The sequence below is a fragment of the Bos indicus genome, chromosome 20 (assembly GCF_029378745.1).
Source record: "Bos indicus isolate NIAB-ARS_2022 breed Sahiwal x Tharparkar chromosome 20, NIAB-ARS_B.indTharparkar_mat_pri_1.0, whole genome shotgun sequence".
In the NCBI taxonomy this organism is placed as follows: domain Eukaryota; kingdom Metazoa; phylum Chordata; class Mammalia; order Artiodactyla; family Bovidae; genus Bos; species Bos indicus.
The window spans coordinates 16,215,612-16,240,759 of record NC_091779.1 but is presented as its reverse complement, the minus strand read 5'-3'; positions in this window follow the sequence as shown (position 1 = coordinate 16,240,759).

Below are 25,148 nucleotides of genomic sequence, written 5' to 3'. Positions count from 1 at the left end.
TATCAAATTGGGAGTAACTGATATTTTAATAATATGAACTTTTCCAAACCATAAAATAGACTATCTCTCCATTTATTTAGATCTTTGATTTCTTTCATTGTTATTTTATAATTTCTCAAGTAGAGAGTCTATGCCTATTTTGCTAGTTTGTATCATTCTCTTAATATTTTTATAATATTTAATAACAAAAAAATCATTTAAAATTTTAACAATATTTAGTAAGGTTTTGTCTTAAAAATTAAAGTATTTAAAAGGCTAGTCTTTTAAACAAATAAAGCCTTTATTCTCAGATACAAATAAAGGCTTTATTCTCAAGTCATTTTAGTGTCTGTTTTCTTTACTGTGATGGTGATAGTATTGCTATAATATTATAAGTATTAATTTTCCTTATTCTTATTAAAATTAGCTATTTTCCGAATTATTAGTTATAATAAACTGATTTTTATAACTGTTATGGTAATGTAGAGTCATATTTTAAAATTAATTTTCAACTTCATATGGACTATTTTATAGTAAAAAACTGTTATCAAGTGTTCTTATACTCAAAGCTCTAAAAGTAATCTTTAGACCCCAATTAAGCTTTTTACTCTAAGATTTTTGTATTTAATGATATTTATATAACAAATCTTAATTTACCAGTGTGAGGGGGTTCCCCAATGACTGTGGGTCTCAGACATTTCTCACTCTCAAACGTTCCACACCTAGTCTTCAGCAATTTGTCAAAATTATTTTTATTTAAAATTCATTCATACCAGGTCATGACATCCCAGAGCTTCTGCTCCAGGTAAGCATGTCTCAGGAGCTATAGTTCTCTGGATGCACCTGCCTCTCCAGATTTCAGCCTGGTGAAATGGCCTGAAACCTCAGTTCTCTGATAGAGAAATGTCTTTGATTTTCAGTTTAATAAAGTTTTTCCTATAGGGATAGAAATCTTGTTTCCAAATTCCTTACATGTCAGAGATGAAAGCAGAATCTTATTTTATACTTTTTATCTGTTTTGCAAATATATTTTCCTGGTGAATTTTCATCATCTGTAAAATGGTTATGCTGTTCATTTCTCCTTTTTTCTGATAATGTTGTTGGTTAGTTGCTAAGTCACATCCAACTTTTTGTGACCCGCATTGGCTATGTAGCTTGCCAGGTTACTCTGTCCATGGGATTTCCCAAGCAAGAATACTAGAGGGGGTTGCCATTTCCTTCTCCAGGGGATCCTTCTGACCCCGGGGATCCTTCTGATCCAGGGATCAAACCTGAGTCTACATTGACAGGCAGAGTCAATGTACCACTGAACCACTAGGGAAGCCCTGATTATATGTTATCAAACATATTTTTGTTGTTATTCTAAGGTGATAGAATTGAGTTTTCTTAGAGTAGTAGCAGGAAGGTTTTGTAGAGATGGTGGAGGGAGAGGCCCAGGAAGTTTTCCAAGCCTCTCAGCTCAGAGGTCCTTTAAAAATTTTTTTTAATTGGAATATAGTTGATTTACAGTGTGGTGTTAGTTTCAGGTATACAGCATAGTGAATCTGTTATATATACACATGTATCCACTCTTTAAAATTCTTTTCCCATAAAGGCCATTACAGAGTGATGAGTAGTTCCCTATGCTATACAGTAGGTTCTTCTTAGTTATCTGTTTTATATGTAATAGTGTGTATATGTCAATTTCAATCTTCCAGTTTATCCCTTACGCCCTGGTTACCATAAGTTTGTTTTTTTACATCTGTAACTCTATTAAGTAAGAGTACTGGAGTGGCAATGGCAACCCACTCCAGTACTCTTGCCTGGAAAATCCCATGGGCGGAGGAGCCTGGTGGGCTACAGTCCATGGGGTCGAGACCAGTCGGGCACAACTGAGCGACTTCACTTTCACTTTTCACTTTCATGCATTGGAGAAGGAAATGGCAACCCACTCCAGTGTTCTTGCCTGGAGGATCCCAGGGACGGGGGAGCCTGGTGGGCTGCCATCTATGGGGTCGCACAGAGTCAGACACGACTGAAGTGACTTAGCAGCAGCAGCAGCAGCAACTCTATTTCTGTTTTGTAGGTAAGTTCAGAGGCTCTCCTGTAGCTGTAGCTTCTTGTTTCCACAGAGTTTGATGCTTCTGTGTAGAGGGGATACCTCTGAACCTCAGAGTAGTCTGGCTCAGACTTCTCGTGTGACTCTTGCCAAGTTTCACAGGCTGCCTCAGAGGCAACCATCATTAAGGGACTGTTGCCTGCCCAAGTGATGACTCACTTTTAAAGGAGTCTTTTCTGAAAGCTGCTCACTGTGGCTCCCCTGGGCACTTTCTGCAACTTCTTTCTTCATTACTGAGAAGTTAGAGTTCTGTTACATCTCAGCCCTTCTCACATCAGTTTTGTTACAGAGAATTTCTCTTTTAAGAAGTGAATATTTGCTGAAGAGTCTTGGGATGCTGTAGATATCCTGTCCTTCTCTGTTGCACCATTAGAAATGTTTGTGGCTATGCTTGGATTGTGGTATTATTTACTTGAATTTTAGAGATGGTTGATTTTTCTGGGTTGTGGGGAGAGAGAGAATATGAATATTTGTTAATTTTTTGTTTCCTGTAGTTAAAAACAGCAAGTTTTCAAATTAAGTGTCTGCATTTTCCTATCTATATTTATTTAAACCCCCCAAAATCAGATATTATTTTAAATTTGAATTAAATTAAGAATTTATGTTTACCCACATGTCTGCCAATTTACCAATTTCCGTATTTATTACTCTTATTTTAGACTTTGTTTTTAGACTTTTACTCCTAAAGTAGTTTCTTTAAATTGTTTTGCTTAGTTTCTATTGAAAGTAAGTTTCCAGAAAATGTGAAAGGTAACTTTCTTGATATATTAAAATGTATCTACCAAAAAAAGCTATAGTAAATGTTATACTAAATGATGAAATATTGAGCACAATCTATATGAGTTCAGGGACATAACAAGGAGGCCCCCATCCTTGTGTTACCAGTCTTTTTAACATCATTCTTAGAAGTCTTAGCCCAGTGAAATAGGGCAAGAAAAAGAAAGATATAAAAGATAAAAATTATTGGAAAGAGCAAAATGAAACTGTTACTCAATAGTCATAGATTGTACGATGCTGTACAGAGGAAATCCAAAAGAATATAAAGAATTAGAATGTGTAGGTAAACTTTTCAAAGCAGCTGGATAAAGGTCAATATATAAAAATTAATTTTATTGTTATATGCTAGCATCAAATTTTAAAAAATTAAAGTTATGACATGAAAGAAATAAATACCTAAGGATAATTTGAACAAAGATTGTGAAAGCCTTTACAATGAAGATTATAGAAATATTGCCAAGAGAAATGAATAACATCTAAATAGAGAAGTATCCCATGTTCATGGATTGGATTATTAAATTGGATTATATTGCTGATGTTTCAATTTTATGTAAATTGACCAATAGATTCAATGTAATCTCAATTTAATTTCCAGCTTTAATTTTGGTGGAAATTGACAAGCTAGCACTAATTTATATGAGAATGCAAAGCACCTGTAATAGCCAACAGCCTCTTAAACACAAACTGAGAGGAGTTAGACTATGAGATTGCAGATATTATAAAATCATAGTATTTAGCAGTCTGATATTGTGCAAAGACAGACAAATGGAAAAAATACTCTAGAAGTAGTCACATCTAAATAATTTACTGATTTAAGTGAAGAAATTACTGTGATCCAGTGGGGCATATAATAGTAGTTTCAATAAACTGTACTGGATCAATTGAATATACATATGGGAAAAAAATGAACCTTGACTCACTCCATGCCATACACAAAGTTTTATTTAAAATAGCAATGACTCAAAAATCCAATTGTGATTGATAAAGCTATGAAATTTTCAGAGTTAAATGTTGTTCACCTTGGGATAGACAAATATTTAACAGGACACATGAAACAAAAAAGGAAAAAATCCATGTATTAATATTTGACAGTATTGAAATTAAAACTTGTGCATAAAAGAATACTATTAGAGGAGGGAAAAGGTAACCTACATAGTGGGAGAAGATGTGGAAACACATGAAAAGGTCATTAACTTCATCAGCCATTAGGAAAATGAAAATCAAGACCAGAATGAGATATCACCATACAACCAAATTTGCTTCAGTTTAATAGATGGAAAACACTGATTGTTGATTCTTATATGGAGCAACTGGAATTCTCCTTTACTGCTGATTGGAACAAAGTAGTACAACCACTTCATAAGGTGGACTTGCATAGTGTTATCTGGGGTTTCCCTGGCGGCTCAGAGAGTAAAGAATCCACCTGCAATGCAGGAGAACTGGGTTTGATTCCTGGGTCAGGAAGATCCCCTGGAGAAGGGAAAGGCAAACCACTCCAGTGTTCTTGCCTGGAAAATCCCATGGACAGAGGCGCCTGGAAGGCTACAGTCCATGGGGTAGCAGAGCTGGATACAACTAAACATACACACGTAGTGGTATCTGGTAGATATTATATTTGTTGAATGAGTTTCAAGGATCTCTGTAAGAGTCAAATGGCATTTCTGTCAATTTGGAATTCTACTTTTTTTTTTTTTGGAATGCCAAGATAATGTAATTGCCCACTAACATCAGGTGCATTTTGGGACTATTTATTCGGCTACAGTAATGAATTTGTGCTCATCTGCCATAAACTCTTCAAGTTCTTAAGTTGGATTATCACCATCTTTTTTTAAAAGGCCTGGCCAGTGTTAGGAGGAATCCAGGGTCGGTGATAATGAGCATAGCTGGGCTATTCAAGTGCAGAATTAAATTTCCATTCCACTATTTCCTAGTGTCATGATTTAACCAATGAGCCAACCAACCACAGGGAATTTAACAACTACCATGTAATTGGTATGAAATGCTCCACTAATTCAGAAGACCTCTTTGGTCACATCTCCTTAATTTTTTCAACTAATCACTTCAGTATCCAACTTTCTTCTTTATCAGGAAACCTAGAATTTCCCTCTTGGGGTTCCCCTTCCCCTTAATTTGCCCAAGAACTTCAGAATCTTCCACATCCTCAAAGTGGTTCACATTTTGGCATCAACAGAAAAGAGCTCTGGGGTCTTATCAGTCTACTGCCATAAAAATCTATTGCCACGTGGTGTGACTTTTGCATTTAGCCCTGCCCTGTTGTGAAATTAATATGGAATCACTGATGTTATTAAGCCTAGATGATCTATATTCCTGCAGAGACTATATGGTTCTTTGAGGATAGATCATCTCTAGTGCTAATCTTGGTTAAGAGTGCCTCCAAACTCCCCACATTATGGGATCTTTAATGTCCACACATTTCAGCTTGCATATAAATTACTTCCCTGGTTTCTGATTGTCTCAGAAGGGCTGAGACACAGGATCAGCTATGTATTACTGTTATTCCACAGATAAAAAAACAGTGTCCTCTTTTTTCTACATAGGAATCAACTATCTAACTCCAGAATGTGGTGCCACTCCCTAAGCTTTTAAAGACCAACTTCCATGACTTTAGGGCTTCATCTCTATACTTCTTGTATTCAGACTCCAACAGCCATGGTACCCAAGCGGGGGGAATCTCTCTGGCTCACCATTCATGCATGCTAAGTCACCTCAGTCGTGTCTGACTCTCTGTGACCCCATGGACTATAGCCTGCCAGGCTTCTCTGTCCATGGGATTTTCCAGGAGAGAATGCTGGAGGTGTTGCCATTCCCGATCTTCCCTACCCAGGGCTTGAACTTGGATTTCCTGCATTGCAGGCAGATTCTTTACCATCTGAGCCACCAGGAAAGTCCCTCACCATATTTTATATGTATTCTAAGGCTTGCCTTCTATATGCCCATTTCCTGCTCCCAAACCTACCTCTTCTCAAGGTGATAGTGAAAATATTCCCTCCCTTCCAGGCAAACAATATTATCCACTTAGACTAGGATTATGTCTTCCTGGTATAATACACATAGAATATAGTTATCCATTAGCAGAATATTTGTAGCTGAGATTGTGGCTTAATTATGGGAATATTAACATTACCATTATGTTGGGCATTGCATGATTCAGATAAGTTACACTGGTATTACTTTTGGTGTTATGCTGGTATTAACTTTTCAGAAGAATAAGTTCTTGGATCTCACTCCAGATCTACTGTGATAAAACTTTGGAGGGGTTAATTCCAGAAATTTATTTCAACCAGTCCTCTAAGAGATTGTGATTAAAACCAGAGTTTGGGAACCACTAGTCTATACAGAAACTTGTTTTTGATTGTTTCTTATGTAGAAGGTAAAGAGCTGACTTCCATGTTCTTTGGTGATGTTTTCTGAGTGAGAGCTCTTCTTCAAACATGAATATACATATGTTGTTTCTAGTAAATGTATGTAGAAAACAGTGCGATATAAACAGGTTTTCTTTGAAATTTTTTTTAAAAAGCCATGCCTGTTAGTAGTTCTGAGTTGAGAGCTTAGTGTCCGAGGTGGGATATACGAGGAGACACTAATGAAACCCAGGGTACTCACTGCCATGTTGTCTTCCGTCCTGAGGTCCTTAAATTCTGCTGCCTTCGTTTCAGCTTTTAGCATCTTCTTTTTCTTTATTGTGTTATGGCTGTGGTGTTTTCTTTGTAAGTCAATAGAACTAGGTGAGATCATGTTTTTTTCCCCTTGTACGTGGATAAAACTAGGGAGGATGGATTTTCCCCAAGTTGGCAGAAATAGAAGTCCTGTGGAGCTCTTTGTAGCCAACCCACCATAAACTCATGGTAGTGTTTTATGTCATTTCCAAAATCTTTGATGCATTTTGTTAAGGAAAAAATGTGGGATTAGAAATGAATATTTTGGTCTATGTTGGGATTATTTGAATTCAGATACAGCACATGATAATATTGATCAATGCCGACAATAATCTTTTAGACACTTTGATACTTCTAGCCCGTGGTCTAATGTGAAAGGATGCATTGCACCTGAGAAAATGTATTATGAGACCAGAACAGAGAGAGCACCAGAAAGAATCAGTGACAGCAGCAGCATTTGATTTCATCTGAGGTGACAAACTCATGACAAGGCTATGCATTTTATGCACCCACCTATATAATTTAGAAATGAGATGTTAAGATTTGAAAAATGCTGGGAAGTACATTCTGTGATACAGTGTGATTTGGTCACTTTCATCTTTCTTTCAATGAGTACTTACACACTTTCAGGTCTTGGTCTGTACCTTAATTGCATGGTTTTCATGAATTACATCAGGCATAGATGTATATCAGTGCTGAAAAGTGATACATATGGAGCTCAGTTAGAGTGTTACAGCTTAACGATCAGTTACTTAGATTCATAAGGGAAACATTTTCATGACATGTTTCCAGAAGATTATTTGATAATGTAAATACATATTTCTTATACTGTGTACAAGCCTTCTGCTCACATCACTCACCAATCGCTTTTCTTGTTTCTTCAAATACTCATTTGTCCTCCCATTTATCTGTATGATTTAAATTAACCAAACTGGTTGTGGGTTTATATTATAGATTCTGTTACAAATAATGTGCTTAACACTAATTATTATTATAATAACAACTTGTATAAACTCTGTAATCCTAGTGCTTTAGTACCTTCTTGTCCTTTTGTATAATGTAGTGCATGCTTTAAAACACAGATCTCCTTACTGAATAATTTAGTTCCCTTCATTTATGCTTTTATTTAAAAATATTTGTTAAATTCCTGCTTTATGCTAGCCACTTATCAGGTACCAGAAAGCAAATGTGAATAAGAAACAATTCTTCTCTTCAAGAAATCCTAGTGGTTTGTTCTTGATATCTACAAGTCTGCTTCTTTTTTGTTATGTTAACTACTTTTTTGTGTTTTTTTAGATTCCACACATAAGTGATATTCTACAACACAGGGAACAGAGTCAATATTTTATAATAATTTTAAGTGGAGTATTTTGTCATTGTTCAGTCACACTCAGTCATGTCTGACGCTTTGCAACTCCCTTAAAAATTGTGAAACACTATATTGTACACCTTTAACTTATATAATATTGAACTTCAACTATACTTCAATTAGAAAAGAATTTTAAGAGTGGAAAAAAAGAAATCCTAGTGGAAAATGCACAAATGTAATGAAATTTTATGATTGTTAAAATGAAGGAATATGTAAAATATTAGGTGACTAAAAATGATAGACTGTCTCATTTTGCCTGGGGACTAGGAAAGGCTTGCCAAAAGAAATGATGCTTTAAGCTGACTATTGAATTAGTAATAGGAATTTGTCAGGATGTGTGTGCCTTCAAGAAGGAGCAAAAAGATGAGACATTTTAGGGTATTAACAGAGATGGGGCATGGTTTTATGTAATTTCATTTTAAATGAATAACTAAATAATATTTTGTATATTAATAACATAACACCAATAATAATAATTAAAATACAATGAGTGTTTGACTTTGAAGCTTTACATTGTCCTTGATTTTTTTGATAATCCATCTTTTGGGTAAACCATTGAAGAGGTCAACCTCCAAGCTTTGGGTCTCACAACTAGTATTTCACAAACTGAGTTTGTTGATGGCATTCTATATGTCACTTTTTGCCTCTCAAGAAGTCCTACAGGGAAGTCAGTCTTCTCTAGAAAGCTCAGAATTAAAGGCAGCCAGCCAGATGAAATACATTCAGTGTCAAGTATTTACTTTGTAAGAGTTTGAATAGATGTATAGTTGCAAGTTAAAGAATGTGATTTCTATTATTTCACTTGGATCCTTATATTTGACTCTTTGCACAGTTATTGATCTAAAACATGTGCTAAGTCAGACTTTATAACTCAAAAGGAAATACTATGAGGATAAAAGACCCTAGAGATAAGACATTTTACCTTAGACCTTCAGTGGGGTTGGATTTTGTTATATTCCATTTTTCATAACATTTTTCAAGGGCTTTTAATGTCAGTCTATCTAGCATTTAATTTTAATTTTCTACAAAGGCTTTAAGATTACTGATTTTTAAAATATAAGTTTAACACAAACTTATGTTACATTCTTGCATCTTGACCTTTTAAAAACATGTCATTTCTATATTTTAGATATGTAAGTGCTGTGCTCTTTTATAGCTTTTCCCCAGAGGAGAACTCATAATGAAGACGAGAGCTAGCTAGAGCTTATACCTTCTGATCTCTGACATTCTCATTTTCAGGTAAACTGTATCTGTCAGCAGAGGGGAGACTTTCTAATTCCTGGCACTGGATCAAATTCTCCATGCTGTTGAATAAAATGGAGGCAAAAATAAACCACTTCAGTTCAGTTCAGTTCAGTAGCTCAGTCATGTCTATCTCTCTGCAATCCCAAGGACTGCAACACACCAGGCTTCCCTGTCCATTGCCAACTCCTGAAGCTTGCTCAAACACATGTCCATTGAGTCGGTGATGCCATCCAACCATCTCATTCTCTGTCGTCACCTTCCCCTCCCCGCCTTCAATTTTTCCCAGCATCAGGATCTTTTCTAATGAGTCAGTTCTTGACATCAGGTGGCAAAACTTATTGGAGTTTCAGCTTCAGCATCAGTCCTTCCAATGAATATTCAGGACTGATTTCCTTTAGGATTGACTGGTTTGATCTCCTTGCAGTCCAAGGGACTCTCAAGAGTCTTTTCCAGCACCACAGTTCAAAAGCATCAATTCTTTGGCACTCAGCTGTCTTATAGTCCAACTCTCACACCCATACATGACTACTGAAAAAACCATAGTTTTGATTAGACAGAACTTTATTGGCAAAGTAATGTCTCTGCTTTTTAATATACTGTCTAGGTTGGTCATAGCTTTTCTTCGAAGGAGCAAGCATCTTTTAATTTCATGGCTACAGTCACCATCTGCAGTGATTATGGAGCCCCCCAAAATTAAGTCTCTGTTTCAATTGTTACCCCATCTATTTGCCGTGAAATAGTGGGGCTGGATGCCATGATCTTAGTTTTTCAAATGTTGAGTTTTAAGCTAACTTTTTCATTCTCCTCCTTCATTTTCATCAAGAGGGTCTTTATTTCCTCTTTGCTTTCTGCCATAAGGGTGGTGTCATCTGCATATCTGAGGTTATTGATATTTCTCCTGGCAATCTTGATTCCAGCTTGTGCTTTATCCAGCCTGGCATTTCACATGATGTAGTCTGCATTTAAGTTAAATAAGCATGGTGACAATATACAGCCTTGACATACTCCTTTCCCAATTTGGAACAAGTCCATTGTTCCATGTCCAGTTCTAAGTGTTGCTTCTTGACCTGATACAGATTTCTCAGGAGGCAGGTAAGGTGGTCTGGTATTACCATCTCTGAAGAATTTTCCACAGTTTGTTGTGATCCACACAGTCAAAGGCTTTGGCATAATCAATAAGGCAGAAGTAGATGTTTTTCTAGAACTCTCTTGCTTTTTTGATGATCCAGTGGACGTTGGCAATTTCATCTCTGGTTCCTCTGCCTTTTAAAATCCAGCTTTAACATCTGGAAGTTCATGGTTCATGTACTGCTGAAGCCTGGCTTGGAGAATTTTGAGTTTACTTTGCTAGCACGTGAGATGAGTGCAATTGTGTGGTAGTTTGAGCATTCTTTGGCATTGCCTTTCTTTGGGATTGGAATGGAAACTGACCTTTACCAGCCCTGTGGCCACTGCTGAGTTTCCAAATTTGCTGGCATATTGAGTGCAGCACTTGCACTTCTTGGTATTCTCTTGAGTCTTAATATAATTCTCAGTGTATAATATATTTTCTATAATTTTTATTTGATAGATCTCATTTGAATTAGCTCATTATCTTTAAGAATGTATGAATGCAAAAGAATCATAAAAGTATCATTCACCAGGGGATGCCAATAAGTGGTCATGTCCATGAAACAACTGGATTCCCTGTCTAACCCCTACTACTCCTTCCTCCCTCCTCTCAGTGGAGCTACATACTATGCTTTGTTGTTTTACTTACCTTACTGTGTAACCTAGGGACATAATCTGAGGTGGGATGATTGTCTTACTTTTCTTTGGAAAAGCTCAAAAGTGGTTAAAAGTGTTTTCTATAACATTATCAGTTGTTTGGGCTTCCCAGTGGTGTTCGTGGTAAAGAAGCCATCTACCAATGCAGCAGACATGGAGATGTGGGTTTGATCCCTGGGCCAGGAAGATCCCTTGGAGGAGGGCATGGCAGCTCACTCCAGTATTCTTGCCTGGAGAATCCCATGGACAGAGGAGCCTGGGGGGCTAAGATCCACAGTTGCAAAGAGTTGGACAAAACTAAAGCAACCTAACACACTCGCAGGCATGCATCAGCTGTTTAGGTTGTAGAAGAAAAACAAAATGTTGCTGGTAATAATGAAAATTATGGCCAAAATGTCAAAAGTATAAAGTATACATGTAAGTCCTAGGGAAGAAAAAAAGAGGGCTTACACTGGAAATAGGAGTAAAGAGAATAGGTCTGTGGTTAGGGGAAATGGAAAAGTTGCAGGCAAGGAGAAATGGAGAGAATATTTAGATTTGAATATAGGAAAATCCAGGTTAAATCTGGCATAAGTTCTTCCACTTGCAGATCTTGGGGGAAAAGCATCTCACGTAGCTAGAGCTGTTTTAGTTCTTTGAATATGCTCTCTGAAGAAGCAGGGCTGGAGAACACTAAACCAAGTACACATGTCTAGATTTATATCTCCACGTTAGACAGTGTTCTGGTAGATGTGGCTAACTGCTATAACAAATAGATCCCAATGTTTACAGCAGGTCAAACCAAAAGAAATTTACTTCTTGCTAAGAGTACTGGGTGTTTGCCTGGGATGGCCTGGCAGCCTTCCTTCATGTAGCTATCCAAGGACCTGGTTGGTGGAGGCTTTGCCGTCTTTAATATGTAGCTCTCAAGTTCTCTACAGAGACGGGAGGGTCATCTGTATTTCAGCTGGCCATGAAGGGGAGAAAGGTAGCAAGGGATACATATGGATGTCTTTAGGAGCTACGTCTTCAAGTGGCACATATTTCCATTGGTATTTATTCCAGTGTCTAGAGCTTCATAATATGGTTACATCTAACTGGTAGGACCTTAACTGGCAAAGTAATGTCTCTGATTTTGAATATGATATCTAGGTTGGTCATAACTTTCCTTTCAAGTAGTAAGCGTTTTTTAATTTCATGGCTGCAATCACCATCTGCAGTGATTTTGGAGCCCCCAAAATAAATCTGACAGTTACCACTGTTTCCCCATCTATTTCCCATGAAGTGATGGGACCAGATGCCATGATCTTAGTTTTCTGAATGTTGAACTTTAAGCCAACTTTTTCACTCTCCTCTTTCACTTTCATCAAGAGGCTCTTTAGTTCTTCTTCACTTTCTGCCATAAGGGTGGTGTCATCTGCATATCTGAGGTTATTGATATTTCTCCCAGCAATCTTGATTCCAGCTTGTGCTTCTTCCAGCCCAGCATTTCTCATGATGAACTCCGCATATAAGTTAAATAAGCAGGGTGACAATATATAGCCTTGACGTACTCGTTTTCCTATTTGGAACCAGTCTCTTGTTCCATGTCCAGTTCTAACTGTTGCTTCCTGACCTGCATACAGGTTTCTCAATAGGCAGGTCAGGTGGTCTGGTATTCCCATCTCTTTCAGAATTTCCCACAGTTTATTGTGATCCACACAGTCAAAGGCTTTGGCATAGTCAGTAAAGCAGAAATAGATGTTTTTCTGGAACTCTCTTGCTTTTTTGATGATCCAGCGGATGTTGGCAATTTGATCTCTGGTTCCTCTGCCTTTTCTAAAACCAGCTTGAACATCAGGAAGTTCACGGTTCACGTATTGCTGAAGCCTGGCTTGGAGAATTTTGAGCATTACTTTACTAGCGTGTGAGATGAGTACAATTGCGCAGTAGTTTGAGCATTCTTTGGCATTGCCTTTCTTTGGGATTGGAGTGAAAACTGACCTTTTCCAGTCCTGCCTAGAGAGCATATTAAAAAGCAGAGACATTACTTTGCAAACAAAGGTCTGTCTAGTCAAGGCTATGGTTTTTCCGGTAGTCATGTATAGATGTGAGAGTCGGACTGTGAAGAAAGTTGAGCGCCGAAGAATTGATGCTTTTGAACTGTAGTGTTGGAGAAAACTCTTGAGAGTCCCTTGGACTGCAAGGAGATCCAACCAGTCCAATCTAAAGGAGATCAGTCCTGGGTGTTCCTTGGAAGGAATGATGCTAAAGCTGAAACTCCAGTACTTTGGCCACCTCATGCGAAGAGTTGACTCATTGGAAAAGACTCTGGGAGGGATTGGGGTCAGGAGGAGAAGGGGACGACAGAGGATGAGATGGCTGGATGACATCACTGACTCGATGGACATGAGTCTGAGTGAACTCCAGGAGCTGGTGATGCACAGGGAGGCCTGGTGTGCTGCGATTCATGGGGTCGCAAAGAGTTGGACATGACTGACCAACTGAACTGAACTGAACTGAACTAGTAGGAATTTAAGGAGACAGAGAAATCATTAGAGATGAAGGGAGAAGGGAACTTGCTTCAGGAAAGAAAAGATGAGAACCCTGGAAACTTCCTAGCTTCTCTTTGCTTGGTGTACTTGTAACACTGTGTGTGTTGGTGTGTGTGTGTGTGTGTGTGTAATTATGTCAGGTGCAACTGCACAGATTCATCTTATGAGCTTCTCTGGGCCTGAGCATGTGAACTATGCCAAAGTGCCATTTCATGATTTAAAAGGTATGTTGTTTATTTGACTTACAATCAGTTTTCTTTACTATTAAAAATAACGTTTGTGTCCAGAGTTTCATTAAGTGAGGTCCTTGTATGTGGTGGTATCTTATTAGCACAGCATATGCTTGGCACCTTTGATAATCTTTTTATTTTTTTAAATTAGCAAATGCTTATTTAAATTTATCCAAGGTGAGATTTTTGGTATTTTAGTGAAGAGTTATATAGAACATGAATAATTTAGTGCTGAACTAATCAAATTTTGCATTGTATGATCTATAAAATATAAAGAGCTTCTAGTGTCTTTCTAAAACACTAATGGACTTCTACATTTCAATAATTTTTTCTTTGTTGTGTGCAGCACAGTTACCAAAAATTACTCCACTGGAACAGCTATAGGCAAGAACATTAACATAATCTGCTAATGAATTAGTCTATTATATTCTGAAGTGCTCTTTCTTTATTTAAATGCTTTCCTAATCTTAGAATCACTAAAATGATTTTGACAGGGGTCAGTTACAAATATTCTTATAACTTGATTTGGCAACAATTTATAAAATATCAAATATTTGATAGGAACTGTGCTAACAATGGAAAAATGAAATTACAAGCCACATTGTAGATGCTAAAAATATTTGTTAATAAAGGAAAAGATACAAAGATTCTATCACCTCACTCTTGACCTAATTTATCACTTATTATCTGAATAATTGATAACTTATTCAATCACCTGAATATCAAGGCTTTGTCCCTGATTAGTATAGACACAACCATCAGACTTGCTGAAGGCTGTGCACAGACTGGTTTAATTGTTAACAGTCAGTTCTGATCCAAGATACAGAGTCTGAAAGCAGATATATTGTTTTTAAATTGTGTATTTTATTAGTTTTTTTCTTAATTAAATAATTATAGCCTTACTCTCATGTGTGATATAGTACACAAGTTTATGCTCCATCAGGCAAACTAAATGAGAGTGTAGTAAAATGTGGTTGTCTGAAATGGAAAATTCTGAGGCTTACATAATGAATCGCAGAAAAAAATTTAGAATACAGTTTCATACTCAGTCCATTTTCCCCCCGGTGATTGTAGAGAACTGGCTTCAGTCTTTTACTATGCTTTCAACTCTTGTTTATTTCTTTTGGCAGATTATATCATACAACTTGAAGCTTTGCTTGTACAAAATTACTTTATTGTGTTTTAGAATGAAGATGTCTTCAAATCAATACAAAACATAAATTAATTGAGCATTTACTTTGTATGAGTCAATTCAATTAAATAATTTATTTGATTCAGCCAAGTAAGCATGCATTGATTGTGCTCCATGGGAAGGCACTAAAATTGGTTTGGGAAATATTTATATAGAATAGAATTAAGAAATATGTCTACAATTTGTAAGCTTTTGGCCCTGTGAAGTATCATGATTGTGAAAACTCATCAGTCTGATTGATATGTGTCATCTCTGGAGGAAAGCTCCTTGACTGGCATCTGAAACCACAAGTTTTGATCTTCTCATGGCCTGTCAAAACACAATGACTATGTTTTATGTTGTCTAGTAATGCATGACTTAGCAACATGATCATATTCAGTTAAGAGATGCATGTTTTGTCAGACACACAGATGCACACACTTCTTTTAGCCCCTGTTTAGCATGTAGCTTGAACTGGCTTTCACAGTTAAGAAGTGAGCTTGGAACAATTGGGATTCAGGAGAACAGTAGACACAGAGGTGGTCTTGGGATCCCAGGTTTCACTAGGAAAAGAGTCAAAGTGTCTGTAAACAGTTAAAAGTGTATGTTAGGAGGGATGACATTAAAGAGCAATCCCAGGTTTCCAGTCTTTGCCAAATCATATTTCCCAGCGCTCTTGGGTGGACCTGTTGCCCATGAGAAATCCCACACAACTATGTACTATCTAGCAAGCACTTCAACACTTCAGAAATTACTCTTCCTATCAGATATTTCAGAAAATGACTACCTCTGCTCAACCTAGCAGTATGTACTAGAGCCTGTTACTTTCAGGCTCAGTTTTACTTAATTTCAAAATTATTGAGAACAAAATAATATAGGGTTTCATGAGCTTTTTTTCCCCTGACCAGATTATGGTCTAGAAAATCCACAAAATGCCTAGTGAAACTGGAAGGAGAGAAGCCTAGCAACTGATGAATTTTAATCTACAGTCTCCATGGCCACTCATGTGATGGACATAGTGTCAAAACCATGGCAACTAGTTTCCACCCCAGGTCCTTAGAACTCCAGTATGTAGGAGCAGAGCCCCACCTCCTTTCTTTTCCCACTGAGACTTTCTCTGAACTGGGCTTGATTTCTGGTCCCCACCTGACTTGACCACTTCTATTATTGAGATGTCTATGTCCTCATATGGGCTTCCCTGGTGGTTCAGGTGGTAAGGAATCTGCCTGCAATGTGGGATCCCTGCATTCGATCCCCAGGTTGGGAACATCCCGTGGGGAAGGGAAGAGCTACCAGCCATAAGATCATGGCATCCTGTCCCATCACTTCATGACAGATAGATGGAGAAACAATGAAAACAGAGACTTTATTTTTTGGGCTCCAAAATAACTGCAGATGGTGATTGCAGCCATGAAATTAAAAGATGTGTACTCCTTGAAAGAAAAGCTGTGACCAACCTAGACAGCATATTAAAAAGCATAGACCTTTGCCAACAAAGATCTGTCTAGTCAAAGCTATGGTTTTTCCAGTAGTCATGTGTGAAAGTGAGAGTTGGACTATAAAGAAAGCTGAGTGCCAAAGAATAGATGCTTTTGAACTGTGGTGTTGGAGAAGACTCTTGAGAGTCCCTTGGACTGCAAGGAGATCAAACCAGTCAGTTCTAAAAGAAATTAGTCCTGAATATTCATTGGAAGGACTGATGCTAAAGCTGAAACGTCAATACTTTGGCTACCTGATGTCAAGAACTGACTCATTAGAAAAGATCCTGATGCTGGGAAAGATTGAAGGCGGGAGGAGAAGGGGATGACAGAAAATGAGATGGTTGGATGGCATCACTGATTCGATGGCCTTGAGTTTGAGCAAGCTCCAGGAGTTGGTGATGGACAGGGAAACCTGTTAGGCTGCAGTCCATGGGGTTGCAAAGAATCGGACATGACTGAGTGACTGAACTGCACTGATGCCCTCATATAATGCCCCAAACATGATTCTATCACTTGTGTATCAATATCCAGGTCAGTCTTTTCTTGTACTATGTGTGACTTTTTAATATGTACTAAGCTACTCTGTGCCCAGTGATTTCATCTTTAGCCTCAAATATTACATCAATCTCTACTTTTCCCCACCGTCTTGACAGGATGTTCCAGCTTGCCATATGCCCAAGGCTGCTCCATCTCTGATTGTTTACAAGGTCTCCTTTCCTTCAACACATAACGCTTCCCGAGTTCTACAGGGTAGATATAAGGCAAAGGCTTTAGGATAAAATGGTTTGTTGATTTTTTTGGTGCTAAGGCAAATGATGTTGTGTTTTTAATTTCAAATTCCTATTGTCATTGCTGGTATATAGGGAAGAAATTTAGATTCTTCACTTTTTTAAACAATATGCTAAGTTATGGTTCATTTTCTAGATTCTCTGTTCTTAGAATAAAAACTTCCTATACTTCAGACTCAAAAAAGCTAACTATAATCCAATCTCAATCAATCACTGTAAGTTTGCTTCTTCAATCGCATTTCTGAAAACCACTTATTGGTAACATCATCAGTTGGCTGAAGGCCAGGCAGTCAGCAAAGGCTGACTTTTAGAGACACTTCCAGAGTTACTGTGCGTGCGTGCTAAGTTGCTGCAGTTGTGTGTAACTCTTTGTGACCCCATGGACTGGAGCCTACCAGGTTCCTCTGTCCATGGGATTCTCCAGGCAAGAATACTGGAGTGGGTTACTAAAGATCAGCTAATTCTGAATCACTCCCAGTTCTGAAAGTCCAACAATTTTGTTGTTATAATCCTTATCATAATGGTTTTGTTGAATGTGAATTTTGCTTCAGTTCAATTTAGTTCAGTCGCTCAGTCATGTCCGACTCTTTGCGACCCCATGAACTGCAGCACGCCAGGCCTCCCTGTCCATCACCAACTTCCGGAGTTCACCCAAACCCATGTCCATTGTGTTGGTGATGCCATCCAATCATCTCGTCCTCTGTCATCCCCTTCTCCTCTTGCCCTCAATCTTTCCCAGCATCAGGGTCTTTTCAAATGAGTCAGCTCTTCGAATCAGGTGGCCCAAGTATTGGAGTTTCAGCTTCAACATCAGTCCCTCCAAAGAACACCCAGGACTGATCTCCTTTAGGACGGACTGGCACAGTTCAAAAGCACCAATTCTTCAGCACTCAGCTTTCTTTATAGTCCAGCCCTTACATCCATACATGACTACTGGAAAAACCATAGCCTTGACTAGATGGACCTTTGTTCGCAAAGTAATATCTCTGCTTTTTAGTATGCTGTCTAGGTTGGTCATAACTTTCCTTCCAAGGAGCAAGTGTCTTTTAATTTCATGGCTTCAGTCACCATCTGAAGTGATTTTGGAGCCCAGAAAAATAAAGTCTCTCACTGTTTCCACTGTTTCCCCATCTACTTGCCATGAAGTAATGGGACTGGATGCTATGAGCTAAGTTTTCTGAATGTTGAGCTTTAAGCCAACTTCTTCACTCTCCTCTTTCACTTTCATCAAGAGGCTCTTTAGTTCCTCTTCACTTTTTGCCATAAGGGTGGTGTTATCTGCATATCTGAGGTTGTTGATATTTCTCCTGGCAATCTTGATTCCAGCTTGTGCTTCCTCCAGCCTAGCATTTCTCATGATGTACTCTGCATATAAGTTAAATAAGCAGGGTGACAATATACAGCCTTGACATTCCTATTTGGATCCAGTCTGTTGTTCCATGTCCAGTTCTAACTGTTGCTTCCTGACCTGCATACAGGTTTCTCAAGAGGCAGGTCAGGTGGTCTGGTATTCCCATCTCTTGAAGAATTTTCCACAGTTTATTGTGATCCACACAGTCAAAGGCTTTGGCATAGTCAGTAAAGCAGAAGTAGATATTTTTTTGGAACTCTCTTGTTTTTTCGATGATCCAGTGAATGTTGGCAATTTGATCTCTGGTTCCTCTGCCTTTTCTAAAACCAGCTTGAACATCAGGAAGTTCACGGTTCACGTATTGCTGAAGCCTGGCTTGGAGAATTTTGAGCATTACTTTACTACCATGTGAGATGAGTGCAATTGTGCAGTAGTTTGAACATTCTTTGGCATTGCCTTTCTTTGGGATTGGAATGAAAGCTGATCTTTTCCAGTCCTGTGGCCACTGCTGAGTTTTCCAAATTTGCTGACATATTGAGTGTAGCACTTTCACAGCATCATCTTTCAGGATTTGAAATAGCTCAACTGGAATTCCATCACCTCCACTAGCTTTGTTCATAGTGATGCTTCCTAAGGCCCACTTGACTTCACATTCCAGAATGTCTGACTCTAGGTGAGTGTGAGTGATCACACCATCATGATTATCTTGGTCATGAAGCTCTTTATTGTATAGTTCTTCTGTGTATTCTTGCCACCTCTTCTTAATATCTTCTGCTTCTGTTAGGTTTATCCCATTTCTGTCCTTTATTGAGCCCATCTTTGCATGAAATGTTCCCTTGGTATCTCTAATTTTCTTGAAGAGATCTCTAATCTTTCCCATTCTATTGTTTTCTTCTATTTCTTTGCATTGATCCCTGAGGAAGGCTTTCATATCTTTCCTTGCTATTCTTTGGAACTCTGTTTTAAAAATCCATTTTGGGGACTAGGTTTGGAAAAAATTTGTAATACGTTTCTTTCTGAGGAACATTATGGTAAGATGCCACTCCAGTATTCTTGCCTGGAGCATTCCTACGGACAGAGGAGCCTGGCAGGCTGCAGTCCATGGGGTCACAAAGAGTCAGACATGACTGAACAACTAAGCCCAGCATGATGAGATGCTAATATTTGCATACTTATCCATCTTTCCAGGCACTTTCACCTTTGATCATAATCCTTTTTTATTTTGCTTTATATAATGTCCAGAATTTGGAAGCAAAATTTTACTGAAGTCAGTCAACTGAGTTTATATTTTTATAAATAATTTCTAACATTGATATTCTTTCAAGCAAAGTCATGTGTGAAAATATTAATTCTCAGTCTAACTGATAAAAGCTAAGCCTCCACAGTAGTTACCTGGCCAACAGTGCAATCAGCGTTGAAAGTACTACAAGTTTAACAGCAATATTGTAGTAAAATAAAAGGCAGCATCTTAACCTTGAAATTTTGGGGTTAACAAGGGATATCAAAATCAAAATAAGCATTCTAAATGTTTATTTCAGTCCTCTATTCAGCAAGGCAGCACATCAGTTATATGAAGAAACTGGCATCCTGCATAGAAGAAGAGTTTTTGCAACATATGTAGAAAAAAGCACATCCTAAATATGAGACCAATTTTGAGTGTGATATAAATTTTTGTTTCCACTGCAGATTCCTTGCCTTTCACAACACCAACAACTTGCATTAAGGTGCTTGAAATTAATTTGTTTGGCTGGAATTATAGTAATTGCTGTTATTATGCATAGTTTCTGTTTTCATATAACCAACACAGGTCCTACAAAGAGATGGAATAAATCATGGTGTCCATGGAATGACTTAAAGAGTTGATGAGAAAGCCTTATTCTAGCATATATATTTCTTCTTTTCTTCCCTGGATGCCATTCTGCTTAAAATTCTGTCTTTTAGAAGGGTTGTGGGTAGGGGTACAGTGGAAGATAGATGTGGACTAACCCCTCCAAAATCTAATGAAATGTAGTAAAAGGTTAAACAGAATCTGTATCATTAAGACCGATTATTCTTTTTTTCCCCCAGGAGTATAGTAGATTTTTATTGAAACACAATGAATTCCTGAGGACAGACAGATTACTGGGTCTTCTCTGAGGCTTAGGGTGGATAACCCTAGTAGCCTGGGTGGGGAGGGCAATGGCAGAGGATGGTTAGGAAACTCTAAAATTAGGCACATGTGCAGAATCATCAGTCTTAAGAAGAAACAGCTACTGAGTCTGATCCTGACTAGTAGTGGATTTAGGTTCGGAAGACAAGGGAGGGTTAGTTCTAGTTCCAACAACATGAACCTCAGGGACAGAAGGAAAGAGGCAACTTTGCCTACTTCCTAATTCTTTCTCAAATGACCTTGTCTTTAAGGAGTATAAGGTTTAGCTATTTTAAAGTGCCAACATGCAACAAATGCAATACTAGACAAGAAAACACATATTTTTCAAGGAAAGAGAGGAAAATTATTACCAAAGGAAGTCTTTCTGACTTTCACAGATGTCTCCGCCTGCTCCTAAAACCACTGGAATGAAAGTTGAGAGGCATCTGTTGTTGTCTTGTCATTTCTGCTGATTTTCCAGCTGTTCCAGATATGCCCAACATCATTTATGTATCATATTCAGAGGTTTTCCTAGGCCAAGAGAGGCTCCTTGAACCTGCTTTGAAGACCCTCACTATGAGCAGCTGGGAGACCACCACTGAGAATGAAGAAATTTGATCTTCCGTAAGTATTTTTTTATTCCAAATTTCTATTTTATTTTAGCATTTAACAAACACACCCAACTTATTAGGTTTCCTCATTAAATGGCAAAGCAGGTAAGATATTTTTATCCATCCATGGATGTCCTTAAGTGATGTATTTTCCTATTTAAAATGACCACTGATGTATATTGTAACCTGAATTACATGGGAGCTACTTGTAGTAATATCCCTACTCACATTCCATAGTTAAATTTACCTTCATTGAGGATCTTAAATTAGCCATCTGCTTCATGTTATTGCAGCAGCGCTGCCAGCAGTATAACAACTGACATTTAGAAATAGCTATGTATCAGAACCAAACCTAAAGTCTAACTTTATGTCATCCAACTCTTACATAAACTATGGCAGTTAATATTATCCTTATTTGATAGAAGAGAAAGCCAAAGTGAAAAGAGTCTCGGTAATCTGTACTAGGTCACATAAATAACTAGTGGCAAAAATTCAATCCTCATGACACTGCAATTTACAATTAAGGACACTGAGGTGCAGAAAGACCAGAAGCAAGGGGATACAATAAGAGACAAATTGCAAATCAGATCTGTCAGAGCCCTCAAAGAACATGCTCTTCCTACGTGTCATTTATCTTTCATCGTGTTTTGTTTCTCTGCCCTCTCTGAAGGATAGGAAGAGGAAGCAAAATTTGTAAATTAAATGGTTTTGAGGTGTTCTGGAAAGTTCTGACTTTGTGAATAGGCATAATTCTATGCCTAAGCCCACATTTCAGAAAGAACATCTCAGATATGAGCTGCTGGCTTGGCAATGGACTTGAGCATACGTTACCTGGTGACCTGAGTGTTACTAATCACTGGCATATGAGCCAATACAAAATTACCCTTCTTTTCAATTTTTTGTTGAAGTATAGTTGATATATAATGTTGTGTTATTTTCAGGTATACAGAATATATATCATTTTTCAGAATCTTTTTGATTATACTAATTGTTATTTTATTATAAAATATTAAATATAGTTCCCTGTGCTATACAGTAAGTCCTTATTGCTTATCTATTTTATATATAGTAGTGTGTATCTGTTAATCTCAATTCCTAATTTAACCCCTTTTTACTCCTTGCTAAGTCGCTTCAGTCGTGTCCGACTCTGTGTGACCCCATAGACGGCAGCCCACCAGGCTCCCCCATCCCTGGGATTCTCCAGGCAAGAACACTGGAGTGGGTTGCCATTTCCTTCTCCAGGGGATCTTCCCAACCCAGGGAGTGAACCCATTTTTCTTTTACTCCTTTGGTAACCATAAAATTTTTTTCTAATATTAGTCATAAAAAGAGAATGAGATAATGCCATTTGCAGCATCCTTGATGAACCTAGAGATTATCAGACTAAGTGAAGTCAGAGAAAGATGAATATGCCACACAGTCGTGTCTGACTCTATGAGACCCATGGACTGTAGCCTACAGGCTCTCCTCTGTCCATAGGATTCTCCAGGCAAGAATACTGGAGGGGTAGCCATTCCCTTCTCCAGGGGATCTTCCCAACCCAGGCAGTGAACCCGGGTCTCCTGCATTGCAGAAAGATTCTTTACTGTCTGAGCCACCAGGGAAGCCCCTTATCACATGATGTACTATGCTTAGTCGCTCAGTTGTGTCCAACTCTTTGTGACTGCATGGACTATAGCCTGCCAGTCTCCTCTGTTCATGGTGATTCTCCAGGCAAGAACACTGGAGTGGGTTGCTATGTCATTTATTTGTGGGACTTATTTATAAAACAAAGTTACTCTTATTAGAACAGAGTCAATTACCAGTAGCTTGCTTCAGAAATCAAAGTTGTTGATGATGGAGGAAATTGTGAAATGAGTTTCACTGGAAAGCATTGTGAGGGTTCTGTTTAATTTCTGAGCTCACATTTGGGCTATGGAAAGGAATTCAAAAAGAAAATGCAGACAATAGGAAAGCTGCTTCACTTTCATCGCTTTCAGCTGGAAACAGGTTAGTGCTCACCCACATCAAGGCTGTGCTTGGACTGGCTGTGTGAAGTACAGTTATATCCTACAAAGTGGTCCTACAGGTTTGCATTCTCCTTCTTCAATGGCTTTCATATCAAATCAGTTTTGTTTCCAAGTTACCATAATGGGACTCAACCTAATAGTTTTCCAAGCTCTCGTTGATCCTTGGTGTGGAATAAATGTGCACACTGCCTCATTAATCCTCTCCACAGTCCTTGGAGAGAAGTGGAAAGCAATATCCCATCCATTTTTGCAGTGGAGGAAAGAAAGGCAAAGTAAATTGCTTACGGTGCATCTGTGCCCAGCCTTCTGGACATTTCCATCTGGATATCCTGCTGGCTTGTCAAACTCAACTCACCCCAAATTGAACTCATTCTCTTCCATTTTCCAAAACACATCTCTCTTTCTGGGCATTGTGTCTTGGTTATTGGCACTGCTATCCACACAGTTCCCCTGGTGGAAGCCTCTGAGTCATCTTTGATTTCTCTCACTTCCTATATTCAATCAGTTATGAATTTCCTTTCTTTTTCCTCTGAAATAGCTCTCCAATTCAACCATTCTCTTCAAACAACCCTGACCCAATCTCTCACTGTATCTAGTGTCAGATCATTCCTTATCCAGATGCCTAGAAATAATCCTTACTAATACACCCAACTTAAGTTTTTCAATTTGTTATTTATACTGTCTTCAAAAAAATTAATCTTTGTGAAACCAAGGTATTATTTTCTCTCTTGCTCTAGAAACTGTGATGGTTCCACATGGCCAATAAACCCTGACTCTTTTCCTCACCAGTATCTTATAAAATTGGGCACAACCTCACTCTGAGAATTTGTCCCCCACTTTTTGTTACCTGTTGTTGTTGATCTATTTTATATAAAATAGTGTGTCTGTTAATCCCAAATTCTGTTACCTTGTGTCCCCTACTTTAGACACAAGGCCATATCACTATTCTCTAAGTGCTTTTGCTCATCTTCTAACTTTAGCTCCTTATGAGCTTGCCTTAATTTCACCCAATTCAACAAATTTCTAATTAATCTCTCCCTCTATTAAGTCTTTGTAACAGTTTGTTACCATTTGCTATATCTTGTTTTGCAGTTAATTACCAGTATTTCTCTCAAAGTAGTCTGCAAGTTCCTTGAGGACAAAGTCCATATTTATGTATTTCTGAATATTAGTACTTCGTATAGTGCTGGGTGCTTACTTGGTGCTAAAATCTTTTTGTATACCAATTTAAAAACAATAAAGAACTTATTTTAGAAAAAAACTTAGTATATTTAATAACCACAATAACTGTAATATAGGCATTACTGCTGATCCCTAACTTACAGATGAACAGACTGAGACCTAGAGAAGTTAAAAGATTTTTCCATGTCCTGTCTAGCATGAGAGCCAAGACTTATATACCCAGGATAACCATCTGAAAGCCCTAATTTTATTTCACTGTACTAGACTACACATAAGCAGAAGTGTAGTTGGAAATGTGGGCTGAATGCCCAATATTGATAAAACAAGCATTTCTGGTTACTACAACATGGTAGCTGTTGTTCATCTTGAGGGGTCATCAACATCCAAGGAATGGTCGTGCATTCCTGGTTGTTTTCTTTGTCTGAGAGTAAGAACATGAGTGTCTTAGGGACAAGGACTCTGTCATGTTCGTATTTGGAGCAACCATAGCACCAGTATGGACTTGAATATAAATGATCTTTAAAAATTATTGATTGTATAATGGAATCTAGCTGAAGAACTTTGTTATCCTTGGCCATTTTCTCTTGTAATCCCCAGCCAGCACAATATGTTGCCAAATATTTATGAAAAAAGTGTATACACCTTGTTTGGTTTTTTTAATGTTACAATTCACAGTTCCACTTCATTCTTTCCCAGAGAAAAATCCCTATTGTTATGTGGGAAGAGTAGTTTTCCCATATACATCTATATATTTCTCACCATGTATATCTGA